The 15,625-nt window shown below is 41.9% G+C and overlaps 1 protein-coding gene across 6 annotated transcripts in view; it reads right to left on the minus strand.

Annotated features, from left to right (window-relative positions):
• CUNH10orf71 (chromosome unknown C10orf71 homolog) overlaps positions 1-13,998 on the minus strand; it is a 31,992-nt gene extending 17,994 nt beyond the window's left edge. For 3 of the 6 annotated variants that reach the window (XM_017804015.1, XM_017804014.1, XM_017804012.1), the window contains exon 1: positions 4,205-4,484. The gene's annotated coding sequence lies outside the window, so the exon portion shown is untranslated. Of the gene's footprint in view, positions 1-4,204; positions 4,496-13,920 lie in introns of those variants that run through there. The other 3 variants (XR_001873007.1, XM_017804017.1, XM_017804016.1) reach the window with 3 other exon arrangements.
• Positions 13,999-15,625: the final 1,627 nt, after the last annotated feature.

Genomic DNA, 15,625 nt, shown 5'->3' on the forward strand with positions numbered 1-15,625 from the left:
AACTTCTGGATACTTTCAAGGTTTGGACAAAGATTTTGTAGATCTGTTTTCTATAAAGAAAAAATTCAAGCCACTTTTACATGCTAGGTTCATAATTGTTCCAAGTTCTAAGTAGTCTTCTCACCCACTGAATTCCACAGAATTTAGGGACAGGCAATATCCTGAAATACCTGTATTATGTTACCAAAGACAAATAGGTATGTGTACCAGAAGTAAGGGAGAAGGTGGAGGCTTTGGTTTTCAAAATTTTCTGGCTCAAGCTGCAGGAATAGAGCTATTTCTTGCTTACATCTTGCTACGGTTTTCAAATGCAGTCCAAAGAACTCTGTTCTTGGGAGTGTGGGTAGGAGGGTAATACACACATACATGCCAGAGCATATGACTCAAGCACATAACCATCCTTTCACATAACATTTCTCCTCTGATGACAAAGCGCTTCCCATTTGTGATCATAGCAGAGCCATTCAAGTTGAAGGACAAAAGCTGTGGCTTGCCTTTTGCTTGCTGTATGGAAGATGGCCATGGGACAGCCATGGGAGGACTCTGAGAGGGACAGCAGGGGAGAGCCCACTCACCCTTGCCCCCAGGTATCTCTGGAGGCCATACTACTTCCCACTTTTTGTGGAGCAAAGCCAGGAGAAAAATCTCACCCTGAGCAAGATGGAAGCTCCTTCCAGTTCCCTCTTCACCGTGCACAGGAGTTGTTTTGATTTTGCCCTGGGTAATGCAGACTCCCTCTTCCTATTCAGAGATTGATTAATTGTTATGATTAAATAGTGTGTCCCCAAGGCAATTCCTCATTCTTTCACAGTTAATGTGCATGCTATGGTGTTTCTTGCAATGATTCTGTAAGGGATATATGCAAAAGACTGAAAGGAAAACATCAGGAGTTTTAATCAGAATCCACACTTCTTCCCTAAGAGATATGTTGATGACTTTGGCTGAGTCATTCCCTCAGCAACTTCAATGATGCTGTCATCACAGTGCTTTTCCAGACCACCCAGACCCCCTGAAGAAGTTTGCAGGCAGACAATAGCATCACTGTCAGGCCAGTGCTAGCACCAGCTACTTCTTTCCCAGCCCTTCTCCTCAGTTCTCCCACATAACCAAAGGGGCAATTCTAGCTACTCGTCTATGGCTTCATTCATTTCACAAGCATGGGCAAAGAATAATTTCTCAGTTTTGGAGAAACAGACCGAGTCCTAATGTCACTACTTCAAAGTAGATCAGTCAAAACAGAGTGTCTCAGTGAACAACATCATGATAAGTAGTGCTGCCCCACTGCCTCAGCACAAACCCTGGATGCAGCTTGCAGGGGTCAATTCCCTCTGAGTATGTTTTTTCTTCTGCGCCAGCATCCAGTTTCTGCACAACAGAGCCCTGTGCTTTGAAAACATGCAAAGGATGGGGAGAGGGACACATTTGAACCAAGTATCAACAGACCAAAAGCCATCAGAAGCATGCAAAATTGTACATGGGTCTATAATGAAGCTGACAGGCAGGCCAAGCTGGCCTTAAGGTATGAGAGCTTATGTCTGATCCAAGTAAAGATGATATAGGCCCATCTGAAACTGTGGACCTGCAGAAGCTGCAAACTGCTGGACACTACTCTTTGCTGACTTTGCATGTTAAGATGTAGCCAAATATTTACCACATACATGTCTTTTAGAGATTCTTCAAAAAATTGCAGAGATTTTCATATCTATCTTTTCCAAGTGGAAAGTGTGAATTAGGTAGCCTTTGCGTACCTGACTGTCATAGTCCTATGACAGTCCCCAAAACACCCTTTGCCATATAAGTATATAAGTGGCATACAAGCGTATAAGTAACAGGGAAAGCATCCTTGAAATTGATGGGATGTAGCTATGTGAGAGGCTGAAAATAAAGATGCATCCCTATTTGACCTGCTTGGCTCATAAAAAGATTGGTCTGACTGTTACCAGATGATTTAGATTAATCATTACTAGCTACTGCCTTCTTGTATATTGTTATTTGCAAGCACAGGAGATGGATGATAAAGAAACCTAGGACTGCAATTAAATATCTGCTTTTTATTCCTGTCCAAAGAGGATCATTTGGCAGGGAAACCCAAGGGAGAGGAAACTTTACTTCTGTGTAAGGGTTGTCCTCTTACGGCTTCAATGCTCCTCAGTTTCTCTGAGGCTGGTAAAGGACAGGGGTCTTGGTGGCAGTCTCTCCCACCACACACACTTGAGAGCCATAAAAACCTGGCAAGCACCAAGACAGTCACAAAACAGCAAGCTTGACATGCACACACAAATATACATACCTACGTACATAAATACATATACACACACACACACACACACAACTTTAGATATATATGTGTAAGCAATCACTGACCCGTCCAAAAACATATGCAGGCTTGATTGAAGATGATCAACCTTTTCTCAAGGGTAAAGTTTCCCTATCAGTGCACACATGCAGCTCCCACTTTGGTCGTTTTCCCCATACACCTGTCAGCTGGCTCACAGACACATGATCCCAAAATGTGACACTACCTCAAGCAATGCACACTACCTCTAAAAGCAATGAACTCACCCATTTGCTTATAGTAGACAAAGCTCTGTGTGACCTGGCACCGTGGCTGCAGGCAAGTCAGCACAGTGAAGCCTGCAGCTAAAAACCATTTGCAGATTTTGCCTCTGCCAGCAACGTTCCCTGTCTGTAAACTCAGCTGGACTAAAGAACAGAAAGACTGATATGGATGAGTGGTATTTTCTCCCAACATGGTTCACAGGGTTAGTTGGCTTTTTCCCTGGTCTTGGAGGGATATACATTTTCATGGACATTTTGCACAGCTCTAGTAATGCAAGTAAAGCAAGACAAGCATTTCAGAGAAGCAGGTAGGAATAAGGGGCTACAGAGCAAAATTTCTGTGTGCTTTTGGTTTGCAGTACTGGGGTGCAATTACACCTGCATACCTCCACCCAACTGTGGTTTCGAGTTCACCAGAGAGGTCCTGTTATAACTGTTTTGGTAACTAAGTTGATAATATGTATATCAATACCTTTCTAGTGACAAGCGTGGAAGGATGGAGAAATGTAGTTGGTTTGGGGCTCCAATGTACTGGGAATCTTTTACTTGTTAGGATTTGTCACAGACCTCATCCTTCAAGAATTTATCTGTGGGCATTTGTTTTTCACACAGACAGTTTCTCGAAGAAGTGAAGGTAGAGAGCCATAGCCTTTGATCCTGTCCAGAAAGCTTATTTGTCCTTATCTCTTCTCACTTTTCCTTCTCCCCAGCCTCTGTCCGAGCAATGTCAGAGGACCACTGAGGAGCCCTATAGCTGGTACTGTACGAAGTCAGTGTGAACCAATCACTTTGGTCTTTTGCTGCAAAACTTTTCCTTACTCAGATTTAATCACATTGCCTGTTCACAGGCCATTTAAAAAAGCATAACCAGTTTGTCTTCTCGAGCTCAATTTTAATTATTTCTGTTCTTATTTTGCTTCTCAGTTCTGCAGCTAGGCTAATAAAATCCAGTTCCTTGGGATAGCAGATTAAGTTCTGCAACAACTGGAGGCAGAAAAGCTTATGCCATTTAAGAAATTTTCCAGCGATTAAAATTGGATACAAGTCATAGTCACAGTCATTTATAGTGGCCTCTTAGCACTAAGTATTTGAATTATTTTACTTTTTCAGATTCTGTAGTATACTAACTGCTTTCTAAAAAATATTTAAATTATTTTATTCCTATTTATTCCAAAAAAGAAAACAAAAATGCCTCAGACCCCTATACAAATCACAAAAGTTTTTAAAACTAGTTTATCTGTAGGCAGTAATCATCTGGAAAATACAATCAATGTATTTGCTTAAAGTTACTTACAGAACAATGCACCAGACAATTAAATGGAGCTTCATAGCAATTTAGTGGTCTTTTAAGATCATGCCCCTTTATAAAATAATTATATGTCATAAACAGTAATCACTGCATTCAAATCTTTCCACAACAAACTTTCAGAGACAATTCTGCATTTCTCAGAGCAGAAAAAAGCTGGACAAAACAAAAGGACTTTCCAACTCTAATCACTAAAGAAAATATTTAAATGCTGTTTGATTTCTCTTACCTGATCAATCACACAACTTATCCTTGAGTGCACACACATTCACATGCTCAGAAACCACCATTCCTTAACAGTTTCCTTGTTTTAAAAACATCCATATGCTTCTCTCTTACCTTCTGTGCTCCAGATTCCTGATAGGGATAGCGCAGGGCTGCACTTTCTTGCCTTAAGTCAAAGCCCCAGCAAGTTTTACAGCAGTCTGCTTACTATTAGCACTTCCCATTATTTATGTGTGTCAGACTCTTCTTCTGAACATGGTTATCTTAATAAAAATGATGACTGAAAAATAAATAAAACAGCAAAAGTGGAGGAGCTAACCCTTGAGCCCTCGCAGACCTGCCCAGCCAGGTGAAGTGAAATGAGCAAGGAATCCGAAGTTAGTAAAATGTATTTAAATAGTTATCGGGCAAGGGGAAACCAAACGGAGATCATGGTGGGGAAGAGGCAAACATACGTATTGGAATAACCATGCGGTGTCAAGTAACAGACAGATGAAACAAACAGTCATCAGCTATTTTTACACTCAGATTCGCCACTGGTAATGCTTCAGAGATAACTAATACAGAAAGCAGTGCTGTGCAATTGGCTCACTACTGCCAATGAATCAAACCTCAGAGCACTGCATTTTTGTGCCTACAGGTGTGAGTCAAAGTGTTTATTAAGGTCACCACTAAAAATACTGTGTAAGTCTGCACACAAGCAACACATTACTATCTTATGGGTGCTTTTTCATAAATAGCTCATTTCATCATCAAGGCTGGACAAATGTAGCCAGTGTTCTTGGAGTAAGGACCCCATTCCACAGTCCTTCCAAAGCAAACAAGATCAGCCATCCTCCTGGAAGATACATGCTGGCATTGGGTTTCATTTGGCACACTGCAATAGGATGTTGAATAATAGGGGAAATATGCCATGAAGTCAACAAGCTAAGTTTTTGTACTGCAAAAACTAAACAATGGATTGCACCCTGGGCCACACTGGTGCATACAGCTCCTTACTGAAGTCATGGGACTCTACTGAGGCTCAGCATCACATTGGACTTGAATCACAGCCTGCAGCAAAATAAGAAGCAGGATCTCCTGTGATTACAGCCCAACTCCTGCTTCCATGACAGAGCAGGACTCCACATGAGCCCAGTGTCATTTGCATTTTAAAAAGGGCTGCTAATTACATTGCTACAGCATGAACAAGATAACAACCACACAGTAGCTGCTGCCTGAGAATCTCCAAGCACCAGGACGCTTGTGATGAACTAATTGTCCCTGAGATCCAAGAGTAGCCCAGGCCTATCCCTCCCTGGAGGGACAATGACCTGCCTTCTCCAAAGCAATCTCCAGCTTTGAATTCACCACCTGAGAGAAGTGTATTGTTCACTTTAGCTACCAGCAGGAAGATTTTATGAAGACCATTCTCCTAAACTCCTGGTCTGGGCTTTTGGTGCTCAAGTGTTTCTTCTAACACAGTCCAAGCTGAATGCTGGTCTTGCCAAACATCAGGGAACTTCTGCTAAGTTCTGGCCTGGAAATACACAGTTCCAACAGTTTCCCATGTCCTCCACCTGTAAGAGTACTTATGCACAAAGGTCTGGTGTATCATGAATCACAGCACCTATGAACTCAGACGTTGAAGAGAACAGGTGCATACTGAAAAAAAAGAAGTTTGGGATTAAAACAGACAGCGGAAAAGTAGTTTTCAGGCCCCCACTGCCACTGATGTAGGCAAAACCGTCTGTATATGTGCCTGTCTCTCCCACACATTTCTAAAGAGGAGTGGAATGTATTTCTGGAATACTTGTGCTAAAAATAAACCCATCCTTGCTGTCTATGAAGTGAGGCAGGTATAGCCCTGCTTTCTATAAGCTCGTGAACTTGTGAACTGATTAGAGGCTGAATCACAACTAGAAAGACCCCTATGGAAATTGTAACTGCTAGTGCAGGAAGGGTGGTTGATTGTTTGGTAAATCTAAAACAGGCCTCTCACATGAAAGCAGTTGGGGTTAACGCCATTCGTCATGATGAATGTGCTTCACAGACTGCAGCTTTGAAAGGACTCAAATCTTGGGATAGCCTTACTCAAATATGGTGATAATAAAGATATATACTTGCAAATTCAGTGCTCAGATGAGACTCTGGGATCAGATGGCCTGTCATTAAAATAAAACCACTTCTGGGGAAAATTACTGAATAATGCACAGCAAACATGACCCAGCGGAACTTAGATGTTGTTATCCTGCTCCCAGAAAATTTACAAAGCAAAAATTCCTGCTGCTTCCATTCAGTGAGTGTAGAGCAACAACAGATCACACTGAACTTCCGTAGACAGCAATTCAGACTGAAATTTTAAATCTATATGAAAAGAGTATGCAGATTCCACAAATACATCAATGGAAATGTATGTATGTATAATGAATGTATCTTTCACACATACACACACACTTGAAACTTTGTATGCTTGGCAATGCTGAGAATACAGACATGTAAGCCTTATGCAAGAGGAGTAGCTTTCAGCTTTTTCTGACTTGTCTCCTATCCCTGAACACTGTCTCCAGGGAAATAAATGGAGCTCTGCCCTACCGAAAGAGACAGTTTTTTTTCCTTTGTTACCTTAGCTGCAAATCCCAGGGTAGCAGTATGCAGACCCCGAGGGGTCAATGCACGAATCACATGTGAAAAGTTGCTGGTATATGGAAAGCAAAAAGTGGAACTGATTATAAACAGAAATGAAAACATCACCCTGGATTAGGAAAATGCAAACATCAAACTGTTTTGGTTGTAGAAAGTAAATGTTTATAATTCTCATGGCACTAACAAGCAAGGGGTCTATTTAGAAACCCATGAGAGCAATAGGACTATATTGAGTTCTCAGTTGTTTGCTTACAGCACTTTTTGTCCAGCCGAGGAATGCAGGTTCAGTTCTTACCTGGCAGCTACAGATTGAATGTTTTGTTGATTATTATCACAGTGAGTGGAATAACTTGATCTCTGGGCACTGGACAGATGAGTGTAGAACATTGGCTGGACAGAGCAGCCTCAGGGTCATATCAGCCAAACAAAGGCAGTGAAGCAAGGAAGTATTGCTTATAGGCATTTTCTCTCACAAAGGGTAACAAGATCAAGGCTGCATTTTCTGCTCAGCACCTCCTGTTAGCCAACACAGGCTGTTTTGCACCTGGTATTAGAAGAAATGACAGGTAGATCTCTGCCATATTTCTCCCCTCTCTCTGTGTCCTCTTCTGGGCCCAGCCCCTTACACATCCTGGTTTGAACCAACTTCTGTCCTGACAAACCCAGCTGAGATGTAGGTGAAGAAAGAAAGGTCCCCAGTACCTGAGAACCATTAGCAGTCCTACAGCCTTTTCCCTTGGGGCCATTTCTCCACCTTACTGGAAGGGCTACTTATCCACCCCTTGTGCAGAATATGTGCAACGAGACCAGGGCAGGACTCATCCACAGCCTCTCTCCAGGGCTACTCCTTAGAGTTCAAAGTTCATCAGTAGCCAGAGTTTGTCAGTCCCAGCTCCAGGGACTCCTAGAGCTCTGACAAGGAGAGAAGTTTTTTAAGCCCTTAGAGTTTTTTCTATTTGTCCTTACTGAAGCTTTGAATGAAGCCTAGCAAAGTAAAAAGTCTCTGTAAAAGGAAGCTCTGGAATAAATTTCAGAATAGTTCAAGAAAAAGAAATATTTCCTTAATTTAATCTTTCATAATAATTTTATAATATGGTGTTTAATATAATACAATATCAAAATTATTTTTATCCTGCCCTCAGAAAGAGTAAAAGATATTATTTCTTAAAAAGAATTGCTATGTTTCTTCTTTGAAATCAGATTTCTTATGAAACCAACCAACTTTGCTACATTTCAGCTTTGTTTGCATTATGATCACTGGCAGACATTGGTTCCACCAACTTTTTGTCCATTTGTGAATAAGACATTAAAATCAATTTTAAAATAATTTCTAATCTCCTGATCTCTTCTCCCTGCTTCTGTGCCATCAATAGCACCCAGACTCAGCTGACTCAGAAATGACTTGTCTGGATTCCAGCTCTGAACACTCATCCTGAAACTGTGGGAGGTGCCTGGCCATTGCACCAGAACAGAATATAGATTAGAAGGATCCTAAAAACACAGCCTCAGTGACAGTTTTGGCAAGGATGTCAGTCACAAACTCATCCTACTTATTTCCCCCATAATTAAACTGACTCTTCAGTCAGGAGCAGTTATGCTTTTGCCAGTAACACAGCTATCCCAGATACTGTGATCACATCTGCAGAACCCCAAAAATATGCTTTTGTATAATTGCTTCACTATTAAACACTCTACAAAGAGTGGAAGACAGATGTGGCAGAAAAGAAACTTGCTTCGGGAGATGCAAAACGCCAGAAGAGGACTAAATTATTCTACAAGTAAGCGATTAATCCTGCAAAGCAATGTTCTACCTGAGCCCATTTTTCAAAGGGATTGCACTAAGACAGCCAAAAACATGTTAGGTACCTCTGCCATCTGAGACCTGATTTACCTTGGAAATCTTTCTCTTCTCATCAGGAATTGTCAGCAGAAACTGACAGCACTTTGCCATTTGCAGAAAAGGTTCAGCCTGTCCCAGGACACTCAACGAACCACTCTTTCAACTAAAGGTTAAGAAATGAGCCCACTTGTGACATATCAGATGAGGCAAAAAAACCCTGTAAGTAGTCTGAGTGATCTAAAAATTAGTTCCCATTATTATATTGAAGCCAGCAGCATTTAGAGAGATTAGGACAGATGCATTAGGTAATTTATAAACATAGCTGTAATCCATCTAGTTTAAGGAGAGGTTGGAAGAATGTGGAGTTACTGGCCTAGCGTAAATATTTCCAATTTACGAATCACAAAGCGAAAACTGGAGACCACAAATTAAAATAGCTGGAAAACCACGATGGGAACCATAAGGTTCTATTTTTAGGGGGATCGTATGAGAGCACAGGCAGCCAGAAGTCTAGTCAATCCAGAGGTGTCATATGGCTGTTCTCAGAGTCCTTTGCACTCTATCACCCCACTACAGACAAGGTGAACCAGACAGCGTGATTTTTGTTCCTGCCCCCCACATCCCCATCCAGATTTCATGCAGTATTTTACATTTCACACAACACACTGGATGATTTTCCATGGAAGTTTCCACAGAACCACTGTCCCTATCATGTGCCAGGTTCCTTCACAACTGAGAGATGGGGTTTGAGCAGTCTGTGCAGGACTGACTCCCTCCAGATGCTGGAAAATGCCAGTGTTTTACAAGAGGAAGTTGTGGTACACTGCATTACAAGAGGAAGTTGTGTTATGCTGCAGTACAGCTGGTACTGCAGAGGTAGCTGCGGTTCAAATGTGTGCTTATCTCTGGGTGAGGAGAGGTAAAGAGAGAAATAAAACATTAAAACTTGTTATAAGCCGGTGGGTTTGCCTGAATTACATGAGTTTTCATTTTGTGGTTTGTAGAATACACTTGCTGTGGGCCAAGAAGAGGAAGGAGTGAAGCACAGCAGAAGAAAATATGATAATTTTATTCCTCGGCAGTCGATGAAGTTTCAAAACATACCTGCATTATCTCAAAAACTCAGAGTCCTGCAAATGTGTTCAGAAGATACTGGGGTGCAAAATGTTTTCCTGCATGGTTTTGTACTGGAGCACCAGTGGGCAGTGAGGGGAGGCCAGCTTGGTTTCAGAGAAAGATTTCAGCCCAGATGTGAATCANGACAGGGAAGAAATTTAAATTTGCATTTCCTCCTTCTCAAACCAACTTTATTTCTAGCTCAAAAGCCTTCTCAGGGAAGGATTGCTGGAAACCATGAAGGTTTTGAAAAATATTTCAGTTTTGCGTGTCTTGGCAGAAAAACAGCTACCATGAGTATTCAAGCCACAGCAAACACAATTGCCTAACCTGCTTCCAGTCTACCAGCAGATCAGAGCACACCCATTAACTGCAAGAAGCAATGTAGCTATTTGCCTTTTTCGCATTCCAGTAATCCAAGCAATTATAATACCGTCTTTCTAAAGAGATATGACTTTGTCACATTTAAGAAAAGTAAGCAATCTAAAACTGGCATTCAGTAAACCAGAAAGCACTAGAGAGGGAACTAGAGTTTATGCCCAGCCTTTCAGAAAAAGCCAATGTGTAATTGTTCAAGCTTTTGCTGAATGTCAGGAATGGAAGATTAACAAGCAGTGAGATTATCAGTGTTAGCGGGAGGAATTCGCGCAAAGACAGGAAGGCCAAGAGCAGCTAAAAACCTGGTCTGAAAGATAGCAAATGTGCTTCTCTGCAGAACAGTGCTAAATAATGACTGTGAAGAAAGGAGCCAAATGAGGAACAGAAAGCAACTGCTGCAGAAAAGTGAGGAAACAGAAATAGGGCAATCAGAAACAGAACTCGGTTGTGCTGCTTCGCTGCAGGAATCAGTCCCAGCTCCCCCACATGCAGTACACCCGGGCTGGCTGACACACACGGACCTGGGCAAAACGTCCTTGGCAAAATCTGGCTAGGGAATTGGAGGACTGGGCAACTAGGGATGGATTTTCATACTTTCCCTGTAGCTGCACTTAGAAAGTAGGGTCAGTGAGATATGTGAGGTAGATAGGAAGACAGCATCAGAGAGCCCCCTAGGAATCCCGTAGGCCTAAAAACTATGTCACATCCCCTTAATGAGGATTAACCAGATGAGTCCCAAGTAATCAGAGATTACTCTTAGCAGTAAAGTGATTCCTGGGACTGAAGGTCACGGTACCACATGTACTAAAGTGGCTGGTATCAATAAACAGACAAATGCAAACAAAGGAATTCTTTAATCTCATTCCATTAAGGAAAATGCATGTGGTTTGAATTATGATCATTTAAACCACTGCCTTCAGGCACTTTTTGAAGGTTTGTAGTCTGCTAAACTCATAAGAAAATTCATGCTGTCAAATATTTGAAGAAAAATATAATGGGAATAAAGAGATAACTATTGTCTTTTCAAAAAAGCCACAACTGACTTTCTTTAAACTTTACAAAGGCATTTTAGGGAAAAAAAACAAACACAAACCAATAATAAAATTACTACTGATGAAAATTCTAATGTTCCAAACATGTACATGATTAATTATCTTCCTGCAGAGATTAGGGACTCTTCTCTTAGGAGTAAAACTAAACAAATTTACAAAATCAAGACTTTAAGCAGATCCATAATGGCAGTCATACAGATATCCTGCTTGATTTCAGAAGTGTTTACACACAATACAGAACACAGGGTGAAGCATTTAAGCACTGTAAGCTCAAAGTGCATTTCATTGCAATCTTTTAGTCAGTGTCAGAAAGTATTGCTGTTTCCAAACACAGCAGTAATTCCCACTTCCAAAGTGTATCTGAAATCCATTAAGAAAATGACTGTGCATGCAGGCAGGCCCGAACTAAGAGGCAAGGTTTGATGTATAGACTGGCAACACTCTCAACAGCATCCATGTCATTTGGGATCCCAAGTCCCACTGATTTAAGTATTTCAACTCTGTTGAAGGACAGTAGCCTCTCAGATATTTCAAAGTGGCACATGAAAGCTGGATATTTTGGAAATCGATGTTTTGTGTAGAAGCAGCCTGGCTGATGCAGCTGTGCTAGCTCCAGTCAACAGAAACCCTTCCACAGACACGACTGGGAGCTGGAACATTCTCCACTTGCTTATTGTTTCAAAGACAGAATTTGTGATGTCCTCACAGGAGGGATGCTAATGAGACCTTGGAACAGGTGGTGTAAATAGAAATGTATAAAATTCAAACATTTAAACAAGAATATTTTTGCACTGTTCAACATTAGATATGTTAATGAATGGTTGATTCCAGTATCCTATTCACATTTTCCTTTGTACCTTTCCCAGCTTTCCCTTTTATTTTAGCATTAATGTAAAAAATTATAGTCAGCAAATTTCATAGTTCCTTCAAAAATCATTTGCAGACTCATAGCTTCCACAAAATACTTCAGATATAATCACACAGTCCTTATATTTACTATTTGAGCTACATTAGTTTGTGAAGTCCATGAGATGTTACTAACAGTCATTCAGTATATTAGGGGTTTCCACTGTGCCCAGTACTACAGTGAGCAAATACCTACTCTTGCAGTTAGAGATGATGATTTGTAAATTCAGGCCCATGTACACATGGTCCTTTTGCTTAAGACAAAAAAACCCAACCGCTGCCCATTTGAATAAAATCACCCTGCAAAACACATAGAGACTCATATGAAATACTTCTACTGGAATTTTTCCAGATCTCACCTTTAAACACCTACAGCACGCTTTGTAGACATGTTGTTAGCTTTAGAGCAACTGAACTATATGCTCAAGTTACACTGGGAAACTACAGAAAAGCTAGCTTTCTCCTCCTCTGGCATTATGGACTATTCATCAGCTTATGCTGAGTCCTAGATGGGAAAACCTCCAAGGAAGGATTTTTAGTAGCACATTCTGCCTTCTGCAAATTACTATGGTATGATCATAATGCCTTTGTGCTTTTGTCTAACTGTTGGTAGTATTTTAAAAGTGTCTATTGCTCTTTAGTCTAGAGCTGCATAAACAACAACAATAATAATTAATAACTTTTGCAATTATCTCCTGCCAAATGAAATCTCATTTTCAGCTTCAAGTGGATACATTCATATGTCTTAAGTTGTTGTCTAGGGTTTCTATGCACTAACTGTTGGTATGTTCCATCCCAAAGGTGGCTCTTTGGGAAACTTTGATGCTCTATAAATAGAAGATATTTATTACTATTGGGGGGGCACAGGAATGCAACAATTCACCCTCAAGGGACTGAGACACTTAAGAATGCTTGCTTCAGTATTGGATGCATGAATAGTTCATAATCAGTGATGTGAGAGAGAGAAATGCTCTAGTACAAAATATCCTGTATGAGCAAGAAAGTGAGATCCAGTGGACAAAGTCCATCACACCCAGTGCTGGCCTTTTACAAGTTTAAACTGGCCATCTCAGCTCCTTTTCTCATCCATGGAGGTTAGCAGACAACTCCGGGAGGTCTGAAATGCCCTTCTTCCTGCAAGGAAGAGTCACAGTCTCAGGACACAGTCCTTCTGGCAGACAAGAGAGGAAGTCTTCCTGAGCAGCTTAGCCTGGGCACTGAGAGATGAGACAGCTGAAGAGAGGTGGCAGGATTCTGGTCTCAGAAAGGGGACAGAAACCCAGCAATGGCAGAGATCACAAGAGCAAGGAAATACAAATACAATGCACAAAATAGGATATTTAAAGGGAGTAGAGATACTGAGAAAGTACTAAAAAGTCAAGAAAAGAATAAAGGGAAAACTAGGAGCAGTACAACAACCAAAGTAATAATTTTTCTTCTAAAGTTTGCAGGCCTGTTCCTGTATTCTCCTTGTTAATTTTCCAGCAGGAAATATGAACAGATTAGGATTTCATAGGATCAGATCAAAGGCAGTTAAACACATCAAGCATTCTCCTCTAAGTCACTTCATTCCAACCTTCCAAAGCAAGCCACGCTGAGCTGTCACCCAGCTGGAGAAGCCCTGTGCAGAGCGTTGTCCAGTGCTGGGTACACACTACAACCTGACATGCCTTTGACCTAAGATTTCAGACCTCAGTGTCATTCCTGACTGCTGCAACACAGCAGTATTTTAGAGCTAGGCTGGAAAGAGGGAGAGAGACGGTGGACTCTTAAACCTCTGGCAAATTCGAGCAAGACAGGGTGCCATACCTCACGAGCAACAAGCTCATATAAGCAAAAGGTGTTATATTTCATTTCAAAATCAGTGAGGAAACAGCGTTTCACCCAGAAAGTTGAACTAAAGAGATACATACCCAGTTGTCTCCATAGGGAAAATCTGCCCGAACCGATGCCCTCCTTCCCCTGCCGTGGGCAGGAGACTGTGAGACGGCCAGGCCAGAGTGTCTGGAGGGAGCAGAGGGTGCTGAGTGGTGCTGGCAACGATGCCCCAGGGCTGACACCGAACCTCCTCCCGCTTGCCCCAGGGCCTGCCAGAGCTGCGAGTGCTGCAGCACGACCTCACAGCTCCCCCTAACACCATCAGGTGCCTAAAGGGCCTTTCAGGCAGAGCCCATGCTGCTGACAGGAGTGACAAGCAAACACTGCCTTCACCTAAAAAGACAGGTGCTGTTTTCCAACTAAATGAGCATTGAAGTCTGTTTCCTTTCACTGGTCATTTGACAGCCCGGGAAAAAGTGCATGTCCTCAGATCTTGGTGTGCTGAGCACAAGGACTGGGGGACGGAGGAGAGGATGGCCATGCCTGGAAGCAGCAAGGGGAATGAGTAGTTACAGTTCAACTCTCTTTCACCAAGTGAAAAATTCACCTCTACCTCATTCTTCTCCAGAAGTCCAACAAAGGGCTAAGGTGATGTAACCTGCTGGCCAAAGACAACACCAACCAAACTCTCTCTTGCTTGGGTCAGGGAGCTCAGGTATGAAGTGAAAGGTCACACAACAGCACTGGAGCTGATGGTCTGACCAGCAAGGCCCAAAAAGAGGATGGAAAAGCAGTAGCCATGAGAAGTGGACATTAGCCATTTGTCTTCTGAGAAATGCTGCTAGTTAGAAGATCTTTGATTAATGCTACTAAAGACATGAATCCCTGCCCACCCAGAGCCAGATATCTGTTGCTTAGTAAAAATGCCAGGATGGAAACTATTTATGCAGCCTCTATCAAAGAGTCAAATTTTTTTGAGCCCTCTGTAGGGACTGCACTGTCCACACAATGGGACAGACCACCAAATCCAGGCTGATGCAGGTACCATGATTCAGCCCAGCCTTCCTCAAATGCTGTCTGGCATTTGTTAGGATGTGCCTCAGCAGGTCAGACAAAGAAAAAGATTTAAGGAGGTCCTTTGTGCACCAATTTCACTTGTCTTTGTTCCAGGTAATCAGTGTAAACTCTAACCCTCTCCCACACAAACCCTATTTTTCAGTGTCTTGCAAGAGCATAAAAAAAATAAAAGAGTCAGATACTGTGGCCAGGATTATCTTTCTGCTGGTTTTCACTTTATGGCCTGTAGTTCCTAGATTGTGGAAAAGGTAAAAAAAAAACCCAAATCAAACCCTATCACTCTGTCTCCTAGTCTGAAAAATCCTTTTTATTTAATCTCTTCTCATGGAAGAAAATATTCTGTGTTTCTCCACACTTCTATTCTCTGTATCTTCTTTAATCTACTCTTATGACTGTTTTGAGGTGACAGTAATTACCACAGACATTATTCAGAATGGATTTATGTGGGGACACAGTACTATTCTTGGTCCCTTTCCCAGTCTTCTATTTGCCTTTCTAACCACTGAGCATGAAGCAGAGATTTTGGAGGCATGAGTGTAGCCTACCAGCACGGAGACACGCATACCAAAGCCAACACAGCAATATGCTTGAGAAAAGCATTTTGGAAAACCCTGCTCCTTTTAGCTCTCTGCCAAGACAGCCTCTCCAGGCTGCCCCACAAGCACCTGCTACATCCACAGCAGAGCTGAGGCTTCAGTAACTCCGGATTCATTGCCAAAGCCC

The sequence above is a fragment of the Lepidothrix coronata genome, unplaced genomic scaffold, assembly GCF_001604755.1.
Source record: "Lepidothrix coronata isolate B3197 unplaced genomic scaffold, Lepidothrix_coronata-1.0 Scaffold8, whole genome shotgun sequence".
Classification (NCBI taxonomy): domain Eukaryota; kingdom Metazoa; phylum Chordata; class Aves; order Passeriformes; family Pipridae; genus Lepidothrix; species Lepidothrix coronata.